Consider the following 25,848-nt stretch of genomic DNA (forward strand, 5'->3'; position numbering starts at 1 on the left):
TAAGAGTATATATACATAGTTAAAATAGATCACAAAATTGGATTTTAAGTGGGAAGAGACCTGAGAAGCCATCTATTCCAATCCCCTCATTCTCCAAGGATGTGAAACATCTTGACTGGAAACATCAGAAGTTGGATTTAAACTCAGATCTTCTGAACATAGAAGCCCTGTTTTTTATTGCACTGGGCTTCACCCAAATATATATATATATTATAGAAAGTACTTTGCAAACCTTAAAGTGTTTTAGAAAAAGAAATCAATAAATCAATAAACTATTTTTCCTTTTTTAAGCTTTCAACATTCATTTTGTAAGATTTTGGGCTTCAAATTTTTCTTCCTCTTTCCCTTACCTCCCCATTCCCCAAGAGAGCAAGCAACCTGATACAGGTTAAATATGAGCAATGTTTTTAAACATATTTCCATAATTGTCATGTTGTGCAAGCAGAATGTGACCAAGGGGGAAAACCATGAGAAAGAAAGAGACAACAAAGTTGAAAATACTATGCTTTTATCCACATTCAATCTCCACAGTGCTCTCTCTGAATGTAATTTCCATCCCAAGTCTATTGGAATTGCCTTGAATCACTACCTTGTTGAGAATAGCCAAGTCCATCACAGCTGGACATCACAAAATTTTATTATTACTCTGTACAATGTTCTCCTGCTTCTGATCACTTCACTCAGCATAAGTTCATGTAAGTCTTTGCAGGCTTTTCTGAAATCAGTCTGTTCATCGTTTCTTATAAAACAAAAATATTTCATTATATTCATATACCATAACTTATCCAGCTATTCCCCAGTTCAATTTCCAGTTCTTAGACACTACAAAAAGAACTGCTACAAACATATCAGGAATTCCCCCCACTGATGAATTAATATAACAATTTTTTTCCCCTAATGTAACAGTCACTTTTAGGTTTTATCTAGTACTGTTTTAAAGCATATTAAAAAAAATGTGTGTTCTCAGAAACTTGGGATATTTCCTTTTGAGATTTAATCAAATATTGAAAGAAAAGCAATATTCTAGGAAACCTACTGATGCTTTGGGGTAGGCCCTCAGAGCCTATGAAATGCTCTGTTCCCATGTTTATTTAATATTTTTTTCAATTACATTCAAAACAATTTCTTTTACATTTGTTCTTAAGATTTTTGACTTCTAGCTTCTCTCCTTTATCCCTACCCACAATTAAGAAACCACATGTGAAGTTATGCAAAAACATTTCCGTAACAGTCGAGTTGTAAAAGAAAACATAAATCTCCCACTCTAATGAAAATAAAAGCCCTCCAGAAAAATTAAGTTAAAAATAGAGAGGTAGAGAGAGTAATAGAGAATGCTTCCATTTATATTCAGACTCCATCGGTTTCTTCTCTGGGTATGGATAGGATTTTTTATCAGAGTAGCTGTGGATGATTGTACTACTGAGAATAACAAAGTCATTTACAGCTGGTCATCCCAGTTACCTCATGTTATAAATAAGAAGCACTTCCTGTGTCACTGCAGACCTTGACCTTGATCAAAACCTGGACCACAATATGAGCCTATTGGTTTTTCCAGAGTTTCATTGCTCACATTTAGATTATGACGTGATGCTTCACCAATTGTTAGAAAAAACTAAAGAAAAGCTTCAAAGCCAAGGTATTCAGAGCATGAAAAGAGTGTATATTTAAGAATCATAGAATTTAGTTGTGAAAAGAATGATAATGTTATGGTAGAGAAGAATGGAAAAACGCTGTACAAACAATTTAAGACAAGAACCATTTTTTAAGATAGCTCGATGTGGTGGGCACTTGGAAAGCTGTACAGAATTCTTGCTTCTGGGGCAAATATTCAGCTTGGGCAAGGTTTGAGTGTCCCGTCCAGCGGGACAAAAACATGGACCCTAGAAGAGAAGAATAGGGAACGGGACAGGAGACGGAAGAATGGAGATAAGACAGGCTTTCTGATCAGTCTCGTTCATTGTTGGGCTAAGCATAAACTTATATATAGCGCATAATGGAGCAAGACACAAAGGCTATAAATCCACAGAAAGTTCTTGTGACAGGAGTTATTCCAGAATGTAACTTGTGTGGAGACAGAATTCTTTACCCAGGGATGGTAAAAATATAACCTTTGCCCCAGATGTAAATTGTGTGGAGACAGACTTCTTTACCCTAGGTGGGTATTTACCTAGGAATATGACCTTTGCCCTGAGCTCAGTGCTGGCTCCCCACATTTGAGAACCCCAATCTACTAAGACCCTACAGGATGAAGTGGGAATATGAGGGAGCAATAAGTCACCCAGGGACCATATTAGTGATGTTTACCAGTCATGGGATACTGTGATGAAGCTATATACAAAGTAGAGACTTCTGGTTCTGTAGTCCAAAGATATGAGTGCAAATACACTTTTAGACATTTACCAGTTGTGTGATAACCCTCAGTATCTTTTTCCGTAAAATGGGGTCAATTTTAGTATTTACCCTCTTTTATTCTGTTATGAAGATAAAATGAGGTATTCCTAAAGTTCTTTGCAAGTCTTAATGTGCTAAACAATTATTGTGCTAGCTATCATTTGTGGAGAACTAAAATAGGGATTAGCCAAAGATAATGAAGAGGTGAGTAAGGAGCCTAGGGAGGCTGCAGCACGTTTCATGGCTGCAGAGAACATTGATCGTCTGGGGACATTCAGAGGGTGACAGCCAGGTTGGGGAAGGACTTAGAGTCTGTGTCATATAAGAGTCAATGGAAAGAACTTGGAATATTTGCCTGAAGAAGAGAAAACTTGGAGGAGGGGGGGCAGGGCTTATGCATGAGAACTGTCTTCAGTTACCTGAAGGATTGTCATGTAATTTCTGCATTGCTCCAAAAAGGACAATGAACAAAAGTCTAAAGAGACATGTTGAGGATGTTTGGGGTCAAGAAAAACTTGATTAGAGTTAGCTACTTCCCCTATTCCCCCTTAATATGGTAGTAAAATACAGTGACCACAGGATTGTTTCTAAAAACACTAAGACCATACAAGATCATTGTGACTCATCTATCCAGAGGGGTGATTGACAAAGATTCTGGTTCTTGACTTAAATAAGTTGGAAATAAGGTTTGTAAGTGTGCTGACTACAGTTCATTCCCATGTGAATAATTAGGAATTAATTCCATTTCAGACTTTGTTTTTCATAATGATTCAGCATATTGAATACCCTCCATGTTATTATTTCCTCTGGAAATCTATTGTCTTCAAAGGAGGTTGAAATTCAAGATCCTCATGAAATTTAAGGCAATGTAGTATAGTGAATAGCGTTAGACCTATAGGGAGAAGGACCCAAATTTAAATTCTGACACATGGTAACTGTGTGAGTCTGGCAAGTTCCTTGACTTCTCTTGTTCTCCTCTAGAAAATGAGAGGGGTGGAGTAGATCAGCTTTGAAGATTTCTCCCAACTCTATATTCCCATGATCAAGTGCTTAGCACAGTGCTTGGCACATAGCAGACACATATAGATATTTCTGGGTTGACCAATCATTTCCCTTCATTCACCTAGCTGTTGTGTGGTATAGAAATGGTGAGGGGTCACCATTTAATAAAAAAAGCTGGAGAGAGCTCTAGAAGTAAAGCAAAGTTTATTGTACGTTCTCACGAGAATTGGGAGTCCCACTCTTGGAGCAGACAATTGCAGGAGGAAGTGCCTCCTGTGGGCAGGATTAGCACCTTTAATCCCTAACACAAACACCCCCTCCCACCACTGACCCTCATCCTCATTGGCTGAGAGCCTTACATTCTGAAGGAGAGATCTACCCATGAAATTCAACTTGACCAATAAGTACATAGTTGCCCATATTTGACTGAAATAGGGAGGAAATGATGTCATGGGAGGATAGCAGGAATGGGACTCAGTTATGCCCTTGACTCAATCCTCAAAGTCCTTCAGGCCTACTCAAACTCTGAAGTAGATGAAGCCTTACTCAATTTTCACAACTGTCTTGGAAGATCTCACCTCATTTCATTCACTATCCTCCCAGTTCAGGATCTTCCTCATTATACTAGTTTCCTAATTGGTCTCTGCTTCCAGTCTTTCCCTTTTTTAAAATATCTACCACATAGCTGCCAAATTGATATTAAAACATTGATGTCGTTCTATTATTTAAAAGTCTTCAGTGATTTCCTCTTCCCTGAGGCTAAAATGCAAACTCCTCTTCCAGAAAATTTAAAGTCTTGTACAGTCTGACTCCCACAGTCTGGAAAGGATTCCAGTTTTAGTTACCTCTGTTATCACGCTCCCCATTCTATTCCTATTGACCTCTTTGCTATGTTTAGTACATTAAATTTCATCTCTCACCTCCAAGTCTTTATAAAACTATCCATCATATGTGGAATATTCTGAGTCTTCATCCCTGCCCCTTAGAATCTCTAGCTGTCTTCCAAGAATGATTTGGGAGCTACCTTATATGTGAAGCTTTTGCACATCCTCCCAGATTGGAGACTTCTCTACTTTTTGAAATTGCCTTGAGTCATTTTGTGTATAATTTGGTTTTGTTGTACTCTTCATTCTCCTTTTCTGGAAATGACCTTTTAATATTTAACTTTTGCCTCCCCATCACCTAGTATAGACCCTTGTATGTAGTAAGTATTTAATAAATGCTCATTGAATTGAATTGCGGCCATTCAATTTCAGTTACTAGGTATGGCACCATTAGCAAACATTTTTCCCTAAAAAGTCCAGGTGGGCTTAGAACTTGACCTCCAAGGGGAAATTCATTAGAAAAGTTTGGAGAAAGAAGGAAACAAACAGTTGTGACTTATGCCCTTCTCCCTTGATAAAAGAGCACTGCTATTATTAAGTCAAATGCATATTGTACCAAGTTCCCATAAAGTCTTATCACAGAAACCATAAAGGCTCATAAATGTCTGATTTCTAGCAATCAGTGGAATGAAGTGCAGGAAATAAGGTCAGTTTTGGAAAGATAAGCCCCTAGTCCTTATCTCAATGACTTAGTTGGTTAAAAATTTCAGTTGCTGGCAATTTATCTGCCTTAGAGCTTGTACTACTGCTTTTTGGTGGTCACAGCCAAGTTAAAAAAGGTAGGGAACTTTTCTAGCTTTGGCAGTTTTCATCTTTGTGTTGTTATAGAATGTTGACCTCTCTGAGGTCTGCATCTGCCTGATTTATTGACATGACTGGGAAAGCAATATTTGATTTAGTCAATTGGATGATCCTTTTTACCATGTTGATTGAAATAGAAGATGTAAAATAAAACTCAAGGCTGCTTTATAATGATTGGCTAGTCTGAGTTATGCTAGAAGCAATGGATCAGAGTCCAGTTAGAGGATCAGGTCCTTTCTAGTTTCTTCAAGGTCTCTAAAACTCCATTATTCAATATTCTTCCCTCTTTCCAGTATTGCTTTTCTCCAATCCAACCTCTTGAGCTCCAGTGGTGTCATAGTACTTGTATGAATAAAAAAAAACAAAAAACAAAACTTTAGTATTTAAAGCTCTTAACAATCTGGCCCTTTTCTACTTTTTCAGTCTCCACGTTGCTTTCCTCCATGGTTCTGGCAATATCAGCCTACTTGCAACTCCTAGAACATAATACTCTTATCTTCTGTGTGAGTGCCTTTGCACTGGCTGTACCCCATGCATGCAATGCTTTCTCCCATCTCTGACTTCCTTCAGCTCAGCTTAGAGCCTTCCTTCTTCATCTCTTTATCCATTCCTCTACCCTCTGTACAGCTAATGCCTTTCCTCTGAGATTATCTCCCATGTACACTCTATATATCTTATATATATGTAATACACATATTGTATTACATAAAATTGTTTTTAAAATAATTTATTTAATATTTTCCTCAGCTACATTTAAAACTAATTAAAAAAATTTTTTGGATTTCAGATTTTCTATTTCCACTCTCAACCTGCATTAAACACTACATACAATTGTATTGTGATACATATATTGTATTGTAAAGGGCTAGAACTGAGCAAATGCACTTGGATAATGGAGCACATGAGACTAATTGCCAATTGGACAACTCTCTATTTTTTTAAAATTAATTTTATAATTATAACATTTTTCTGACAGTACATATGCATAGGTAATTTTTTTTTAAACAATATTATCCCTTGTACTCCCTTCTGTTCCAAATTTTTCCCCTCTTTCCCTCCACCCCCTCCCCTAGATGGCAGGCATTCCCATATATATTAAATATGTTATAGTATATCCTAGGTACAATATATATGTGCAGAACCGAATTTTGTTGTTGTTGTTGCAAAGGAAGAATTGTATTCAGAAGGTAAAAATAATCTGGGAAGAGAAACAAAACAAAACAAAACAAAATGCTCACAGTTTACACTCATTTCCCAGTGTTCCTTCTCTGGGTGTAGCTGATTCTGTCCATCATTGATCAATTGGAATTGGATTAGATCTTCTCTATGTTGAAGATATCCACTTCCATCAGCATACATCCTCGTACAGGCTAGAAACTGGAAAATGAACAGATACCCATCAGTTGGAAAATGGTTGGGTAAATTATGGTATATGAATGTTATGGGATATTATTGTTCTGTAAGAAATGACCAACAAGAGGAATACAGAGAGGCTTAGAGAGACATCAACTGATGCTAAGTGAAACAAGCAGAACTAGAGATCATTATCCACTTCAACAATGATACTGGACAATTCTTTATTAACATGTTTGAAGAATGACCCTCCCCAACTATTCTGTGCTGGCTAGATCGGTGGGTGTGGACAAAGAAGGGGAAGTGACATGAGTGGGTGGAGTAGGAGGAGGAAATTGAGGCATTCTTCTGCCAGTGGAGAGAGAGGAAGGAGAGGTGGAGATTGCTAGATCTAATCCCCTGACAGAGACCTCAAGAGACCAAGAATAAAGATCTTTGATTATCCTGACTCCAGCTGATTTCTGGGAAGACAGAGTTCCAGCATTGTATCGTCTATGTATACAATATATTGTACTGTGATACATATATTGTATCTTCTATGTATACAATACATATGTACATTGCTAGAATGTATGATTGTGGTAAATCACTTTACCTCTCTGGGATTTAGTTTCCTCATTTGTAAGACTGAGGGAGACAGAGCTAGAGAATCTTTTAGTCTCTACCTCTATGATCCTTTGAACGCTCAGCTCCAATATTTCATCCTGTGCGAGTGCTTTTTTGACCTCTCTTCCTTTCAAGTTTTCTTACATTTACTCCCTAAACATAGCACTGCTTTAATAGCTTAAGTAAATAGTTTAAAAATAAGTTCTAATTGCTTATAATTTCTCCAAGATTTTGGGACACCATATACTTGGCATGTGTGTACTAGCTGTGTGGTTCTAGGAGAGTTGCTCAGTGCTCTAGATAGTTATATAAGACTTATATGTTTTAGAGAAGATGTAGACCTGAACTGGTAGAAAGTGACTTCCTTACTGGGATTTTTTTGCCACAATGAAATGGAGATCTGGGATCTACCCCCATCTATAGGCTCAAGTTTCAGAGCTTCAATTCTAACCATATTGATCCATTCTCCCTGTGCTTTATAATTCTTGTGTCATTTTCCCCTTGCCTAGAATTTGTTTCTGCCTTCCCCCAATCCACTCATCTGGAATGTCTTCTCCAGTTCTCTCCAACTCAAGCTTTTAGAACAATCTTGTTACAGGAATCCTTTGAATGTCTCTAGCACCCATTTTACTGGACTGTTGAAATGACAGTGATGAGATATTGCCTTTATCTCAACATTTTAAGTATGTTTATTTCAACTCTTCAGCTAGATAATAATTTTCTCGAGAATATGAAATATATATTCTTCTTCTATATATCCCTATGGGTACCCTCCAATAAAGAGCTCTTACATTTTTGTTGGTTGATTGGATTGCAGTTTTAGCCCAGACACAATCACTTATTTCTTTGTAATTAAAGCATTCTAGAATGATATAAATGAAGCTACTGAAACATTTAATTTTATGAATTTAAAACAAATTTTTTTTAATGAACAAAAATCTACCTCTTCTCTCTCCTCTTCCTCAATAGAAAAAGAGCAAAGTTCTTGTAACAGACATGCATAACCAGGCAAAATAAATTATGATATCGGTCATGTCTAAGCACACACATACATACATGTTACATTCTACATTCTGAAACTCTCACAGTCAGGAAGTAAGTAGCACATCGCATTGTGGGACATCTGGAATCATGAATAATCATTGCATTGATTAGAGTTCCAAAGTCTTGCAAATTGTCTTTAAATGCTTTTTTTCTTTTTCTTTTCTTTTCTTATTTATTTTTTTTTTTTGGTACACATTGTTCTCCTTGTTTTGCTCACTTCCCCTACATAGTTCACATAAGGCTTTCTAGATTTCTCTGAAACCATTCCTTTAATAATTTCTTACAGCACTGCAGTATTCTATCAGATTAATATACTATCATTTGTTCAGCCATTTTCAATTTATGGGTACTCCCTTAGCTTCTAGTTCTTTGCCACTGCAATAAGAGCTGCTCTCTCTCTCTCTCTCTCTCTCTCTCTCTCTCTCTCTCTCTCTCTCTCTCTCTCTCTCTCTCTCTCTCTCTCTCTCTCTCTCTCTTTCCATCCATCTATCCATCCATTTATCTCATACCTATAGATTCTTTGCCTTTTTCTTTGGTTCATTTGAGAATACAGACCTAGTAGTCATATTTCTTGATCAAAGAGTAGGCAAAGCATAATAAATTTTGAGACATGATTCCTAACTACTTTCCAAAATGGAATGGATGGAATAGTTCATAGCTCCATAAATAGTATGCTGGCTTACCTCCATTTTCCCTTTTCATTATTTTTTTCTAATCTGATGGGGATAAGGTGAAATATTAGAATCACTTTAATTTTCCTTTTTCTAATTTCTCTAATCCATTTTTAATTTCTCTGTTAGTTCCTCCTTGTGGCCTCTGTCTCTTCCTCTATAATTACTCTGCATTTGTCTTATAAAAGAACTAACACAGGCATTGGATCTGTGATTTCATTAGTATAGGTATCTTTCCTCTCTCAATGTAGGTCGGCACCTTCTCACAATGCCTAAAACAGTGAGAAGTGAAGAGACGTGTTCTGGATCATATAACCAGCATAAGGTGGAGGTGGGACTTGAATTGATGTTTCCTTGGAATTTTTTTAAAAATTTATATCATGTATTTATATACATGCACAAAATTATGTTTTATAAATGTATATGCTGTAATTCTATGCTATATATACACATATGCTCCCTCCCTGACAGAATGTATTCTTTCAACTGGGGTAATTCATTTTTCATCTTCGTATCCATGGCTCCTAGAACAGGGACATGTGTTATATTGTTGTCATCATTTAATAAAGGTTTATTGATTCACTTTTGAAAACCTTTCATGGATATTATGTTTTTCCTTACAAAAATCCTCAATTTACTTCTTTGCTACTCAGTTTTGCCCTTTGGGTTGAAACAGAATGACCTTAATTTGTCTTCTACAGAAAAACTTTACAAATACCTGCAGACAATTCTTATATGGTCTGCTCTTTAGACTTTCCCCAGTTTATTCAATTGATCTTCAGATGATGTGGTCTTAAGCTGCTTTCAAAAAGAGCAAATGCTTACCTTAGCCAACTCCCAGCTTGTCAATATCTTTCCTAAAATGTGGCTCCCAGACCTGGATACCACATTTCAATTGAAGTCTGACTAAGATGGCATTTCTCAGGACATTTATCTTTCTCATTCTGGACGAGATGTGTTGGTAAATGTTTAGCAACTCAGTCACTGGAAAGAAAATGTACACATGACATATTTGTAATCTATCCTTAAGTCTTAAGTCTTGACAATTGACAAAAGGTAGTATTAATTGATTTCAAAGGTAAGCATTTGCTTTATTTTTATTACACACCAACATATATTAATTTATTATAAATTGTAATCAATAAATACACACATGTATATAGATACATATATAATACACACATGGCATACTTTAAAGTTTAACCAGAATTATTAATATTTTTCTACCACTTAATTTTTAAAACTTAAAGATTTTTAATTTTCAAAAGATATGCATAGATAATTTTCAACATTAATATTGCAACATTGCAAAACCTTGTATTCCAATTCCCCCTCCTTCATCCTATTCCCTCTCCTAGATAGTAAGTAATCCAGTATATGTTAAACTGGTAAAGGGGGCAGCTAGGTGGTGCAGTAGATAGAGCACCAGCTTTGAATTCAGGAGGACCCCAGTTCAAATGTAGTCTCAGACACTTAACACTTCCTAGCTGTGTGACCCTGGGCAAGTCACTTAACCCCAGCCTGGGGGGGGGCAGGGTAAAAATATATGTTAAATCCAATATATGTATACATATTAATACAATTATCTTGTGAACAAGAAAAATCAAATCAAAAAAGAAAAAAGAGAAAGAAAATAAAATGTAAGCAAACAACAATAAAAAGAATGAAAATGCTATGTTGTGCTCCACACTCAGTTCCCCCAGGCCTCTCTCTGGGTGCAGATGGCTCTCTTCAGCACAAGATTATTGGAACTGGCCTGAATCATGTCATTGTTGAACAGTCACATCAAATTAGAATTGATCATCGGATAATCATCTTGTACAATGATCTCCTGGTTCCAAGCATTTGCTTTTACTGAAACTTTAGCAGTTGACTTGTGAACCAGGTGGAACTGGGTCCAGCACATCCCTGCTCCTGGACAAGGCATGTTTCTTCATGAAGCCAAGGATGACTTTATTATCATTATTGACCTGTATTAAGCTTGTGGTTTATATACACTATAAACTCATTGAGGACAATGAAGTAGTTACTTTTTTTAAAAAAATAATTTTATAATTATATATATATTTTTTGACAGTACATATGCATGAGTATTTTTTTTTTATAACATTATCCCTTGTATTCATTTTTCCAAATTTTCCCCTCCCTCCCTCTACTCCCTTCCCTAGATGACAGGTAATCCCATACATTTTACATGTGTTACAGTATAACCTAGATACAATATATGTCTGTAAATCCCATTTTCTTGTTGCACATTAAGTATTAGCTTCCGAAGGTATAAGTAACCTGGGTAGATAGACAGTAGTGCTAACAATTTACATTCGCTTCCCAGTGTTCCTTCTCTGGGTGTAGCTGTTTCTGTCCATCACTGATCAACTAGAAGTGAATTGGATCTTCTTTATGTTGAAGATATCCACTAATTAAGTAGTTACTTAACATCCTCTTCCTTGTCTTGGATTTCATCTCCCTCTTAACTATTTTTCTTCTATCATTCCCAATTCCAAGATCATTCACTTTAATGTAAACAGAAACAAATTGAGTAGTTTTGCAATCTCACCATTATCACGTATTAAAAATCTCACACTATATAGTGTTTTAAAGTTTACAATATATATATTATATACAATATAGTGTTTTAAAGTTTACAAAGCAATTTCTTACATATTAAGAATCTCACACTATATAGTGCTTTAAAGTTTACAAAGTGACTTCTTCATAATAATACTGAGTAGAAGATGGGAATATATGATTTTAACATCACCACAATTTCATAGATGAAGAAACTGAGGTTTAGAGAGACCCACTGACCAGCCCATGGATGCATCTTTAGTTAGGCTAAGAACTTGAATGCATCCAGGTTTCTTGACACGCTCTTAACACTACATTGATTAAATAACAGGTTTCTGGGCTGAGATATTATCTGTCAACTTTATCTTGCCCTTAGTTATGTGTTCTGGAGGTGCTTTCCAATTGTTTCTTTAAAATCCAGTCTCTCATCATCAGTACATTTATCTCTTGGTTTAATTCTACCACCTACTCGGTCCTTATAAAACCCTCTTTCTAGTTGAATGCTTGAGCTAGACTCCATCTAAGGTCCTAGGTATCTTGGTAGGAATAACCTTCTAATGATTAAGTGAGTGTTGTTTTCCCACACGGCTTGCTGTGTTGGCAAATCTTTATGTCCTGAAAATAGGACATTTCTTCCCCGGAGGCTGAATAGATTAAAGTACTATAGATTAGGAAAACAGAATTCTAGTCCTCCTTAAGTTAACTTGGAGAAGTCTCAGTGGAAGCAGCTCTAAAATGGACTCCATAATACCCTTCTCCCCCTCCTCCCCATCAACATGATAGTGGATTGAACTCATTTGAGTTAATTTTTAACATTTAGCATTTAACCTATATGTCAGGCATGTATGTATGTCACTGAGAAGTTACAAAGAAAAGTCCCTTCCCTTAGGGAGATTATATTTAATTAGAGAGAAGATTACACTATTTGGTACAATGTTAAAAATATAGATTTTGGAGTCAGAAATTCATCTGCTATGCCCTGTGAATCTTGGAGCCTCAGAATTCTGCCTCAGGAAAGTGAAAAGGATTAGATGGTCTTTGGAGTCCCTTCCAGAGATAATCTCTGATTCTATTAGTCCATAAAAATAGGCACAAAGTTTTTTTCCTCCTTTCACCAAATATGTGTTTTGATTGGTGTAGGAAACTCCCTGAGGACAGATCAACATCGGTTCTCTAATTTGGGGAATTCTCTGAGGGGACTGAGAAGTTAAGGGACTTGCCCAGGGTCACACAACCAGTCTGCATCAAAGGAGAGATTTGAACCCATCTTGCTTTAGAAGTAAACAATTAGTTTCAGGGCACTGGGAGCAGCAATAGTAGGGAGAGTAGGGAAAGGCTTCTTATAATTGGCAGTAATAGAGCTGGACTTTGAAGCAAAATAGGGATTTTAAGGGGTGGAGGCAAGGAGAGAGAGCATTCCGGGAATGGGGCACAGTCAGGGCTAAGTCAGAGAGTGTTCTGTACCCAAGGAAAGGATGGCAAAAATCTCCTGGGGCTAGAAAGAGGTAATGCCGCATTGAAAATACTTTCCCAGTTCCAGGAAGAAGTCTAAAGCTTGGGAGAAACAGGCTGTTTATCCTTCTTTTGTCTCTCTCTCTCTCTCTCCTCTCTCTCTCTCTCTCTCCCTCCCTCCCTCCCTCCCCCCCCCCCCTCTCTCTCTCTCTCTCTCTCTCTCTCTCTCTCTCTCTCTCTTTCTCTTTCTCCTCCTTTCTCTCTCTCTCTCTCTCTCCTCTCTCTCTCTGTCTTTGTGTGTGTGTTACATGTAGTGTGTGTGAATCTCTGAGTATCTATGTGTGTGCGTCTCTTAAGTGGTATATATATATATATATATATGTGTGTGTGTGTGTGTGTGTGTGTGTGTGTGTGTGTGTGTGTGTACGTGTCTTTGTGTTTATATATAGCTCCAGAGGGAGCCTGGTCCTTCCATCCCTGGGCCTTGATTTTATGGAGGGTGAATCTTCCTTTTCTGCACACTTTCTCCCCAACTCTGCCCTTTCTTCTTCCCCAGTTTCAGGCATCAGGAGACTGAGAACAGGATTGTCCATCTGAGGAACTTATTGGAGGCTTCCAAGATTCACCCAAAAACTCAGAGCTGGAAGGGAAGCAGCAGGGGGCCACGTCCCAGAAAGCACTCTGTTTCAGCAATTGTGTCTTAGCCTCCCTTTGCCTCCATCAGACCAGAAATTTACCTTGCTTCACTGGAATGGCAAACACATATCCCTTCCTCAGCAATGAGAGCCTTTGCTGAATCACAGTGCAGGGAGTTGGGAAAGGGGGAGTTTCCTCTTTCTATGGGAATCCTGTTTATTTGCCTTTGGGATCATGAGCAGAGTCAAGTGTCAGAAACGTAGCTCGGGATCCTCTGAATCATGGCAAAGCAAAATGCCAATCGGGTGAGGGCTCAGACCTCACCAGATGTTGGAACTGATTTAGATGGGAGATGTGTACAAGACAGACGAAGTTTTTTCAAAGTGTAATTGAAATCTCTCCCTTTTTTTCCTCCCTTCAATGCTGACTGTTTTATGAATACATGTATTAATAGAATGGAAATGAGTCAGCAGCTCTGTTCTCTGGTAAGGAAGACAAAATAGTTTCTCATATTCAGTGATTTTTAAAGATTATGTTTATGTTTAAATTTTCAATACTTGAGATGAAATAGCCTTTACTTTTGGGGTCAAGAATCTGTAAAAAAATATCAGGCTCTGTCTCAAATATCTAACACTTAAGGAGTTTTGGCTGAGTTTTAGGGAAGGTCCATGGCCTTGTTAATAACTAAAATAAAAAATTCATTTGGTGAGAAGACTAGAACTTCTTTATTAAAATTTCTTTATTAAAAGTTTTTATTTTTCAAAACCTATGTGGACAATTCTTCAACATTAGCCCTTGTAAAACTTTGTATCCCAATTTTCCCCCTTTTCCCCATGCCTTTCCCTAGATGGCAAGTAAGACTAGAATTCCTAAGCCCATCCATGATTGCATTTAATTTGGCAGGACAGAATTATAGGGTTAAAGATCTACAGCTGGACGGGAACGGAGAAATATCTCAGAAGATGAACTCAGAATGAAACTCATCTAGTTCCTTTGTACAGAGAGAAAACAGGCTTGGAGAGGTCCAGAGACATGTACAAGGTGACAGAGTTGGTAAGTGCCCATTGGAACCCAAATACTCTTTGACTAAATCTAGGTTTCTTTCCACTGACCTTCATAGAACTCAATCACTCAAGCAACAAGCAGTTATTCAGTACCAATCATGTGTCGGGTATTAAGTACTGGAAATATAAAGGCAAAAGTGATGGGGTTTTACCTTTTATTGGAATATAGTGACAGAGGAAATTTGACCTAAAGATAACCAATGGTGACAGCATGCTATAGAGTTGAGCAAACTGCTTCTGGAAGAATAGCACTTGTTTTTATCTTACAAAGAAGGTACAGAAAGTTTAAGTTGAAGTAGAACAGGTAGGTAGAGTTCTGCTATGCTATGGGTGTGTCTGGGTTCTAGATTGTGCTGTCAAGCTGCCAGAGTTCTGGCTCCAGTCTCACATATGGATTTTATGGACAATTGGATACTCATCTTATTGAGGGTCAGTTGGTATTGTGTGAATACTCACCAAATAAATTCTTGTTGATTGATTATTCATGCTAATTTTGGAAGGAAAGAGAAAGATTTGGGTTCAGATCCCATCTCTGATATTTTTTAGCTATGTTACCCTGGATAGTCATTCAATCTCACTGAGTCCTCAGTTTCCTCATGTATAAAATGGGATATGACAATTATCTCAACTGGTTTGTTGGGAGGATAATGTGAAATCAGTATAAAGCATTGGGCAAATCTTAAAGCATTTTATAAAGATGACTAAATAAAGAGTTATTAAGTACTTATGTCCTATGTGCCAAGTCTTTTTTTTTTTCCCTGAGGCTAGGGTTAAGTGACTTGCCCAGGGTCACACAGCTAGGAAGTGTTAAGTGTCTGAGACACAGATTTGAACTCGGGTCCTCCTGACTTCAAAGGCTGGTGCTCTATGTGCCAAGTCTTAATGATGCAAAGAGAAAAGCAGGGCTGTGCTGACATCAAAGAACTCACAGCTCAAATGAAGGCTGGAGCCTACATGGAGAGTTTCAGCTGCAAGTCAGAAGGATAGGTACCAAGCTCCTTAGTGTGCAGCAGAGATGCCAGTGCTCCTTCTTTAAATGTGATCTAATAGTACTCTAAGCTGACCAGTCTTCAACAGAGAGGTTGCCATTTTACACTGTACTTACTGTAACTCATTTTTACACCCATGAAGGATGAAGAAGGGGACAGCTATTGTTGCTCTTGTTCAATTATCCAGTCATGTCCAACTCTTCATGATTCCATGGGCAGGTATAAGGAACTGTTTGATTTTTCTCAATGCTCTATCTTCCTCTCTACTGTCTTGACTCTTTCCTCCCACAATTAGCATGAATAATCAATCAACAAGAATTGTTTGGTGAGTATTCATACAATACTAACTGACCCTCAATAAGATGAGTACCTAATTGCCCATAAAATCCTGAGACTGGAACCAGAACCATGACAGCACAATCTAGAACCCAGACACACCCATAGCATAGGAGAAAGCAGAAAAGGTACCCTGTGAACACTCACACAATATTAACTGACCCTCAATAAGATGAGTACCTGATTGTCCATAAAATCTATGTGAGACTGGAGCCAGAACCTTGGCAGCTTGACAGCACAATCTAGAACCCAGACACATCTATAGCATAGCAGAAAGCAGAAAAGTTACCCTGTGAGTATTCATACAATATCAACTGACCCTCAATAAGATGAGTACCTGATTGTCCATAAAATCTATGTGAGACTGGAACCAGAACCCTGGCAGCTTGACAGCATAATCTAGAACTCAGACACACCCATAGCATAGCAGAAAGCAGAAAAGGTACCCTGTGAGTATTCACACAATATCAACTGACCCTCAATAAGATGAGTACCTGATTGTCCATAAAATCTATGTGAGACTGGAACCAGAACCCTGGCAGCTTGACAGCATAATCTAGAACTCAGACACACCCATAGTATAGCAGAAAGCAGAAAAGGTACCCTGTGAGTATTCACACAATATCAACTGACCCTCAATAAGATGAGTACCTGATTGTCCATAAAATCTATGTGAGACTGGAACCAGAACCCTGGCAGCTTGACAGCATAATCTAGAACTCAGACACACCCATAGCATATCAGAAAGCAGAAAAGGTACCAAGAACAGAGGCCAAGGAGTAGCAGTCCTTAGAGCTGTCTCTTTTGCTGCATAGGGTTATTTTTCTCATTCTTCCTGCTTCACAAAAACCAGCAGGAGAAAAAAAATGAATCATATTTAACATGAATGAAGAAGTCCTGCTTCTGTGGACTTGTGTCTGCTGGATGATCCCAGCTTCAGCGTGGAAAGAGGTGGGTGCACTCTTTATGTCTATTGGCAGTTCTTGCTCCCACATTTCAATTACCCAGACTTCCTGATTAGAGCAGCACATATTGAAGTATGCTAGATTTAGTCTATGTAAATCAAGAAGTTCAGGAAGATGGCCTTGTTCCCAAATTTTAATTTAACCTAGGTGCCATCGTATCTAAATTTTTACAACTAGATGACAGTTTTTGAGTAAATACTGACCCAAAAGTCATTGTTGATCATAGAAATAATACCATATAGAAGAAAATGTAGTGGGACTCAAATCAGAAAACATGGATTCATATTTTCTCTTTCCTATTTATGATTCATGTGAACTTGGATAGGTCACTTATATCTCTGGGCCTCAATTGCTTCATATGTAAAATTAGGCTGTAGGGCCAAATGGCTATTAGATTTTTGTCCAGCTTTAAATCCTATTTAGATGTGTGTAATTTGGGTGAGGTTACCATAATAACACATCATTGTGAATTAGTTTGTGACATTTCCCCCCATTCAATTAAGCACATTTATTAAGCTCCTTAGGATGTGTTTCCTTTTGTCTCACTATTCGACCTTCCCTGGCCAGTGACTAATCAAGCTTCACTGGTGAGACTTGAACTTTCCTTTAGCTTTTGGATCTTATTCTTTGCAAGTAATACTTGGGCAGAATTCTTCAAAATCAGGAAACTTAGGAGAGTCTCATATAGTTCTGTATAGATGTGAATGACTGAAAGTGACTCAGAAATGGAAAATGTCTAGGGATTATCACTTTCCTTCATCAACGAGACTCAATATCCTCTCAAAAACCTGCCATAAACGGAAAAGATTTGTGATGCTTTTTTTTTTTTGAAAACCTCTTTCCTCTGTTAATTGATGCTATTGTGGCTCTGTCCTTTCACATAGATTTCAGGCCACTTGCTGGAGGGACACCTGGGCCTTTGTATGTTGTCACTGTTTGTTGAACACCATGGCTAAACTGCTTGGCATGGCAGCTGGCTTTGGATGCCAGGGCGATGATTTGTTGGAAACCAAAGCCTTTGCTGATTCAAAGACATTGGCTCTGCGTATGTGAGAAGGAATTCTGACTGGTATTTCTAAAGACACCAGAGCTAACAATTCCTTTTTTGCCCAGAGCTGGAAGCTTTATTCTGGGAGCTGTTTTTATCATTGCTTTTTTGAAAAAAAATTTTTATTAAAGCCTTTTATTTTCAAATTATATTCATAGATAATTTTCAACACTCACCCTTGCAAAACCTTGTGTTCCAATTTTTTTTCCTTTCCTTCCCCCCACCCCTCTCCTAGATGGCAAGCAATCCAATATATGTTAAACATGTGCAATTCTTCTATACATATTTCCACAATTACCATGCTGCACAAGAAAAATCAGATCAAAAAGAAAAAAATGAGAAAAAACAAAATGCAAACAAATAATGGAAAGAGTGAAAATACTATGTTCTGATGCACACTCAATTCCCATAGTCTTCTCTCTGGGTGCAGATGATTCTCTTCATCACAAGACTATTAGAATTGATCTAAATTTTCTCACTGTTGAAAAGAGTTACGTTCATCAGAATTGATCATTGTATAATCTTGTTGCAATGTACAATGATCTCCTGGTTCTGCTCACTTCACTTAGCATCAGTTCATGTAAATCTCTCCAGGCATCTCTGAAATCATCCTGCTGATTGATTTCTTATAGAACAATAAAATTCCATAACATCCAGATACCATAACTCATTCAGCCATTCTCCAATTGATGGGCATCCATTCAGTTTCCAGTTTCTTGGCATTACAAAAAGGGCTGCCACTAACATTTTTGATCATGTGAATCCCTTTCTCTCCTTTATGATCTCTTTGGAATGAAAAAGAGATATTGCAGGATCAAAGGGTATGTATAGCTTTGGGCATAGTTTCAAATTGCTCTCCAGAATGGTTGAATCAGTTCACAATTACATCAACAATGCATCAGTGTCCCAGTTTTCCCGCATCCCCTGCAACATTCATCATTATCTTTCCCTGTCATCTTAGCCAATCTGAGGGGTGTGTTGTAGTATCTCAGAATTGTCTTAATTTGCATTTCTCTGATCAGTAGAGATTTGGAACACTCTTTCATATGAGTGGAAATAGTTTCAATTTCTTCATCTGAAAATTGTCTATTCATATCCTTTGACCATTTATCTATTGGAGAGTGGCTTGGACTATTATAAATTTGAGTCAATTCTTTATTTTAGAAATGAGGCCTTTATCAGAACTTTTGAATTCTACCATTCCTTTTATGAGGAAAGTATTTCCTAAAGACTTTTGAAAACAAACCATAAAGGAAGGTCCTTTTGCATGCACATATCTGTATATACACAAATATATATATATATATATATATATATATATATATATATATATATATATATATATATATATATGTACATTTACATGCAATTTTTGCAGCTGACTTTTGCAGATTTAGCTCCAGAATAAATAAACCTCTCCTCTCTGATGTGTGAGGAGCTCCAACATTACTTTCTTTAACTGATTCCTTTGTTTTTCTTGCATGAGGGTAAGGCCTCAGTGAGTGTGTTAGTGCTTTGGTTTTCAAGAGTCTTGAAAAATGCCAATGGTTCTGGTTGATAGAGGAGCATTTATTTTGAAATTTACTTCTTGTCAAAGGAAAGTACACATTTTGGGACTTTTAGCACCATTGTATGAGACTTAATTATTAATACTCAACACGGGCTCACTCTTCAAGGCAATAAGCTTCAGGGTCATTGTAATTAGAATGGAGGCTGACTCATAGGGCAGGGCTTGAAGACCACATGTTTCTTGCATTGTCCTTCTATTGGGGTTATAGGTTATAGAATTGAAAGGGACCTTAGAAATAATTAAATCCAGTTCGCTCATATTATACAGAAAGGAACTGAAGACCATAGAGTTAAGAGACTTATCCGAGATTATACAATGAATGTCTGTCTGCCTCAGGTTCCTCATTTGTAAAATTTGGATGATAAGAATCTATATTTCACTGGGTTGTCAAAAAATTAAATAATTTGAAACTATTAAAACTTAAAACTATGCTAAGACTTTTGGCACCCTGTATAATATATGTAAAGTATTCTAAAGTGTTATGTAAATGTTAACTATTAAATATTACATAAATGTTAATAAACAGAGGCAAGATTTGAACCTTGATCCTTTTAATCCAAATGTAGCATTTTCCCATCTATCACTCAATCAATAAACATTAATCTGCTATGTGCCAGACATTGTGCTAATCAAGCAACAGCTGGGGCTTCAGAGGGACTTAAATCTAATGAAGGAGACATGTGCAAGCAAAATGCACAAGACAATTAGCTAGGCAAAAGCAATTAGCCAACAGGATAAATAGAAAATAATTATTAGAGGAAAAGTAATGGGATTAAGAGGGTTGTAGAAGGGCTCCTGGTAGAGGGTGGGATTTTAGTTGGACCCTAAAGAAAATCAAGAAGGTCATCATTGCTTTCTGCTTTGGAAAGACCTAAAAATGGCTGTCTTCTTTGCTTAGGGCATTGTCATCAGAAAGTGGACATTAAAATGAGTGCTGCTGTGAGGGACACGTAATACAGTGATCATTTTCACCAGGGAAAATTGCTATGAATTCAGCCTTTGATATTTTACTGTGTTCTCACCAATGTGGGCCCTCTAATAATTCAGAACACAATTCATGCCCTTTCATCCTATGTGAAGATGACTTTAGAATGAAGAACTTCATAGAAATTGTACTAAAGGCATTAAATTTTGATGGAGGGGATTGAGGGCAAATTCAGAAAGAGTTCTATTTATTTAGTGGTTTTCGGTAGAGATTTTAATATTTGAACACATCACAATTTTAGAGTTCTCATCTCCAGTATCAGTAAAGTATATTAAATGCTCATTATGGTAAGTACAACCATGTTTTATATATTTGAACAGCTCATTTACAAAATCATAGAATTAGCTTTGTATGAGAATTTGGGATCATCTGGCTATTCCTTCATTCTACAGAAAAGGAAACTGAGTCCTGGGGCCAAGGTGTGTGTGAAAAGGATCCTTAGGTCACAGGTATCAGAGCTAGAAGGGACCTTAAATTATTTAGCACAACCTCCTGATTAAACAGAAGAAACAGCCTGGGAGAAGGGAAATTATTTTTAGTTTATAGTAGCGACAGCATTTGAACCCAGGACTTCAGGCTTTATTTGGTACTTGTTCTATTGGATGGGGAACTGGGTAATACTGATTGTATCATAGACACTTAAGAAAGTGTTCCTAACTGGTCACTTTTGTGAGTCCACTTTTTCTGGCCAGCTGTTAGGGCATTCTCCTTTAATTTCCTATAAATGCTTTGTATCTATTCTTGGAATCAGGAAGTTCTGGGTTCAAATCTGCCTTCATATTCATACTAGTTTGTAAGCCAGGCAAGGGACACAACCTTCCTGAAACTTAAAATAGAGATTATAGTAGAACATATATAACAGGGTTGTTGTGAGGATCAAATGCAATAATATTTTTTTAAAGCACTTAGCACAGAGCCTGACACATAGCAGGCACTTAATAAATGCTTATTCCTTCCCTAAATAATCTGCATAAAGACTTGTCTAATGAATTCATGCAGAGTAGAGCAAGAACCAGGAAAATGAGTTCTACAACCCCATAATTCTACACAACCACACAAAGACTAACAGCTTTGAAAGATTGAACAACCCTGATCAGCACAATGGCCAGTGACAATTTCAGAAAATCAATAATGCTGTCCATCTGCATGCAGAAAGGGCAGAGACTAAACATGCTGCATACAACATCCAGTTATGGCCAATGGGGGAATTTTTTTTTTTTTTGCTTGACTAGGCACAACTGTTTAAAATGTTTTGTTTTTCTTTTTTCTTTTCTTTTCTTTTCTTTTCTTTTCTTTTCTTTTCTTTTCTTTTCTTTTCTTTTCTTTTCTTTTCTTTTCTTTTCTTTTAGTGAGGGAATAAGTGGGAGAAAAAAAGTTTGTTAATTGGAAAAAAATAATTTTCAAGGATGATATTGCCCTAGATCTGGGAGGAGAGATGCTGAAACATTCTCTTCTCTTGGGAGAGAAGTCAGGGATGAGAAGTGCAGAGTGTTCCATGTTCTGCCAGGTGTGGTAGATATCAGATTTAATTCATCTTCCCCTTCCCTCTACTTACTTTGTATTCATTGCATGAGAGGAAGTGTGTAGGAGGGTAGAGAGGCAGATTTGAAGCAAGGAGGACCTGGGTTTCAGTCCCACCTCTCTTACATCTTGACTCTGTGATGCTGGCTAAGTCATTTTACCACTTAGCATCCCAGTCAATACTCTAAGTTGAAGAAGAGGTACCAAGCTCCATTGATAGAAGGTGTTTCCTCACTTCCCTATATCACTGAACTCCCCGGTCCCATCTCTATGTACTTTGTACCTATTTGATATTTACTTGTCTATGTATGTATCATTCCCCCCCAGTAGGATGTAAGCCCTTTGAGGGCAGGAACTGGTTTGTTTCTGTCTTCTTTCCCTCATTTCCCCAGTTCCTAGCCATGTCTGGAATGCTAGAAGGCTTAATTAATTTTGGGAGAATTAAATTGAATTAATTGTAAAGAGAGTTTTAGGGGGGAAAAGGAAATATGAGGGGGAAAACACATAAAAAGAAGTCGAATACAACTGAAAAGCATCAAAAATAGAAAAAGGGTCCTATAGTTGATGGACAGGTGGCCGTGAGTGTGGGAGAGGTAGGATAAGGAGTTGATAATGTTCTTTTCAATCTAGTTGGTCTGTCCAAAAGGAGGCCAGTTTAGCCTGTCTCAGGCATCTGTGATTAATGCATTTCTCTCCCTGAACTAGTGTTCTAGGACAATTGAACTCACAGACTCTCCTGATGGAAGCATCATTGATTGACTTGTTAGGATGAACAAGGACCAGACAGAAGAGTTTGCTTTTCCTCTTAGAGGCAAAAGGGAGCCACTGAAGCTTCTTGAGTAGAAGAGTATTATAAGTCCTATGCATTGGAATAGCAGAAATAATTCCTCAGGAATCCTAAGGATTTCACTCCCTAATTTTTTAAACCTACGGAAATAGATCAATAAACATGTATTAAGTGATTATTATGGACCAGACCCCCGTGCCAGGTGCTGGGGGTAACAAGCCAAAGATGCAACACTCCTTGGGGAGCTTACCATTTATTGAGGGAGATGGCGTACCCACATGTAAGTATCAGGGGAGCATTTTGGAGGGCAAGTTCTAGTAATTAGGAGGAAAGGGAACAGAACCCATCCAGCAGTCCAACACTTCTGACAGGGAGCACCAGCGAGGAAGATGGAGAACAGCTGATGATGGGAGCCGCAGCTTGGGAACAGAGCTTCCATTTTCTAACTTGAATGACCATCCCACTCTTACCTTCGGCTTCTTCAGTTGTCAAATTGGGGTCATGGGGTCCCTGTCCCAAAAGGGAAGATCAAATGGCCTGGGAAAGGACCCCAAGAGTCCTATGAGTGGCAGCCACCCTCAGACCCATAACTAATGTGAGGCACCTGGGCCTTTGTCTTTGGGTGCTCAGAGGAGCGAGTAGGTACCAAGAATATTCCTCTTCTCCCTGAGGGTTCCTTGGCTGATAGTTCCGCCACAGCCCCTAGCCCTGCAACAAAGGGAGAAGCTCTTTCCTCTCCCAGACCTGCCCCTCTGCTTCCATCTCCCCCAGGGCTCAATGACATAAGCCAGGCTGCTAAACCTGGTGGTATTGGTGACTTTTGAAAGAAACTAGCAATTCAAAGAAACGGATGCTTGGGATACAGCTTGTGCAAAGTGGGAGATGGAGTATCGGTGATGAGGAAAGCTCAGGTTTGTTTGCTTTGACCTCATCTCCTGGGTTAAATTTTGGGACCATCAGTGAATAAGGATGTGTCTCTTATAAAGAGATAGAAATCCCTTCCTCCCACACCCCCCTTCTAGCTGCTCCCTTTCCACTCTGCTGGTTAAGCTATTCCTTGTCACAGTCCACTGCTAATGATTCCTAACTGAGATTCACGCCGGCAGCCTTCACTGGAAGAAATTCTGTAGTCAGGAAGAGAGTGGCTGTCAGAGGGGCAGAGCCAACAGCTGGAAGCCAGGGTTCCTGAAGCAAAGTCTGTGGGAAGAGCCAAAGAACCAGAGGAAGAAAGAGCCCTGGAATGGAGATGCCAACAGGGAGATCCATCAAACCAAGGACAAGAGCGGTGGGACCCAAGAAGGATCAATGGGGCTGTTCTGATAACCCCAGGAAGGTCGGGTGTGGGAAAAAGCTAGCTAAGAACTAGGGAAGGTAGAGGGCCTGCTTCCCAAACCATCCATGAGAATGGAGGGAAGGGATGCATCAGGGAAATGCTTAAAGCCTTTAGAGAAAAATGGAAGAAAGGAAATTGTGAAGGAACAAGTATCTCTAGGAATCGATTCTCTGGCCCTAGGCTATTGTCCTGGACTATATTAATGATTCATACTAGTTCTGTTATACAGAACTAATGGGCAGGCTGTGTGACAATGGATAGGAGACTGGCTTGATTCATAGTCCAGATTCATATCCTATCTCTGTTGCCGGCTGTGTTTGGACAAGTCTTTGAATCTCAGTTTCTTCATATGTAAAATGGAGATACAATACTTTTTCCCAAAACAAAGTTGCTTGACAGCTAATGAAATGATGGCTAGAAAGCCTATAAGAGGCAGGTGGGCAGAATATTGGAAAGGAAGACCTGGATTTAACTCCTCTTTCTGGAGTGTAAAGATCTGCAGGAATATAAGCAAGCATTAGTTCTAGAGTCTCTATTTCTTCTTTTTTTGAAAGATGGATAAAAATAACTTTATTGCCCATCTCTCTGTGTTGTTGGGATGCTCCAATGAGATGATGTAAATAAAGTGCTCTGCAGGTTTCAAAGCACTATATTCACATTTGTAAAGATGATGTGTTAAAAAATATGAACTATTATCATTATTAGGGGCAGAGGGATTGTCTGAAAACTTTGGAATCAAGTCTTACCCCTGACATATACTGCCTGTGTGACACTGGGCAACTCATTGAACCTCTCAAGTTTCCAGGCAACTTTTTTTTTTTTTTTGGCAAGTGGAGTTATATGACTTGCCCAGGGTCACACAGCTAGGAAGTGTTGTGTCTGAGGTCAGATTTGAACTCATGTCCTTGTGACTTCAGAGCTGGTGCTCTATTCACTGTGAAACCTAGCTGCCCCTCCAGGCAACTTTTTAAGGCTAAGAAACAGAAGAGTTGTTAACCTGAATTAGTGGAGACAATTTCTGCATCAGCAGTTCTTTTACACTGATGAACCATTATGACTGCCCCCAGCCCTTCCATGTTCCCCCCATCACTGTCATGTCCCTCCATTGACTTATTCAAATGGTCATGCTGTTATGGGAAAGTCACGTGTGATTTACCAACATCCTAAGTTTTTAGGGCATTAGCTTAAAAAATCTTTCTCCTACTTCTTGTGATGATGCTCATTAAAAATAATCTAACTTAGAGGCAAAATCTATAAATGTTACATTGAAGAAGAAGACTTAGAGACCAGAATTATGTCTAATAGGAATATCTTTTGCAGGAACAAAAATGACCAAGCATCTGCATGACATTCTCCAGTAAAGGAGGACCCCCATTGTCTTACAAAGGAGCACCTTCTATTTATATCTAATTCTAGTTCATGCCTCCTGTGCCTTAAATACTCTCCCTGACTTTTTTTAAGGCTCCTTTTTTTCCAATGCTTCTGCAGGAGGCCATCTCAGGATATTTTTCTGCCTCCCTCCAACTATGAGTACTTGCATTTTAAAAGTTACTTTATGTACTGTATGGACTTTTCTTTTCCATTTTGTCATCTTTTATTAGAATGTAAACTCTTTGAGGACAGGAACTATTTTTTCCCTCTTGGAGTCTTAGCACAGTTCATGGCATATACTAAGCACTTAATAAATACTTGTTAAATAACACAGCAAATAGGTAGCAGTCACAATTTAAATGGGAATTTTCTGACCCTAGGCCAGTGCTTTTGCTACTATCCCATGAGCTCTTTCCCCTCTGCCATTGTGGACATTACTGACCACCTCATCTTCCTGGATCATCTTCTTTC

At 38.1% G+C, this 25,848-nt stretch overlaps 1 long non-coding RNA gene across 1 annotated transcript in view; it reads left to right on the plus strand.

Annotated features, from left to right (window-relative positions):
• The first annotated feature begins 16,588 nt into the window (after window positions 1–16,588).
• The window catches only part of LOC141553839 (uncharacterized), a 125,041-nt gene continuing 115,781 nt past the window's right edge, over window positions 16,589–25,848 (plus strand). Inside the window, exon 1 of the long non-coding RNA XR_012485677.1 lies at window positions 16,589–16,748. This is a non-coding gene — a long non-coding RNA (uncharacterized LOC141553839). The remainder of the gene's footprint in view (window positions 16,749–25,848) is intronic.

Source organism: Sminthopsis crassicaudata, chromosome 2 (assembly GCF_048593235.1).
Source record: "Sminthopsis crassicaudata isolate SCR6 chromosome 2, ASM4859323v1, whole genome shotgun sequence".
Lineage (NCBI taxonomy): Eukaryota > Metazoa > Chordata > Mammalia > Dasyuromorphia > Dasyuridae > Sminthopsis > Sminthopsis crassicaudata.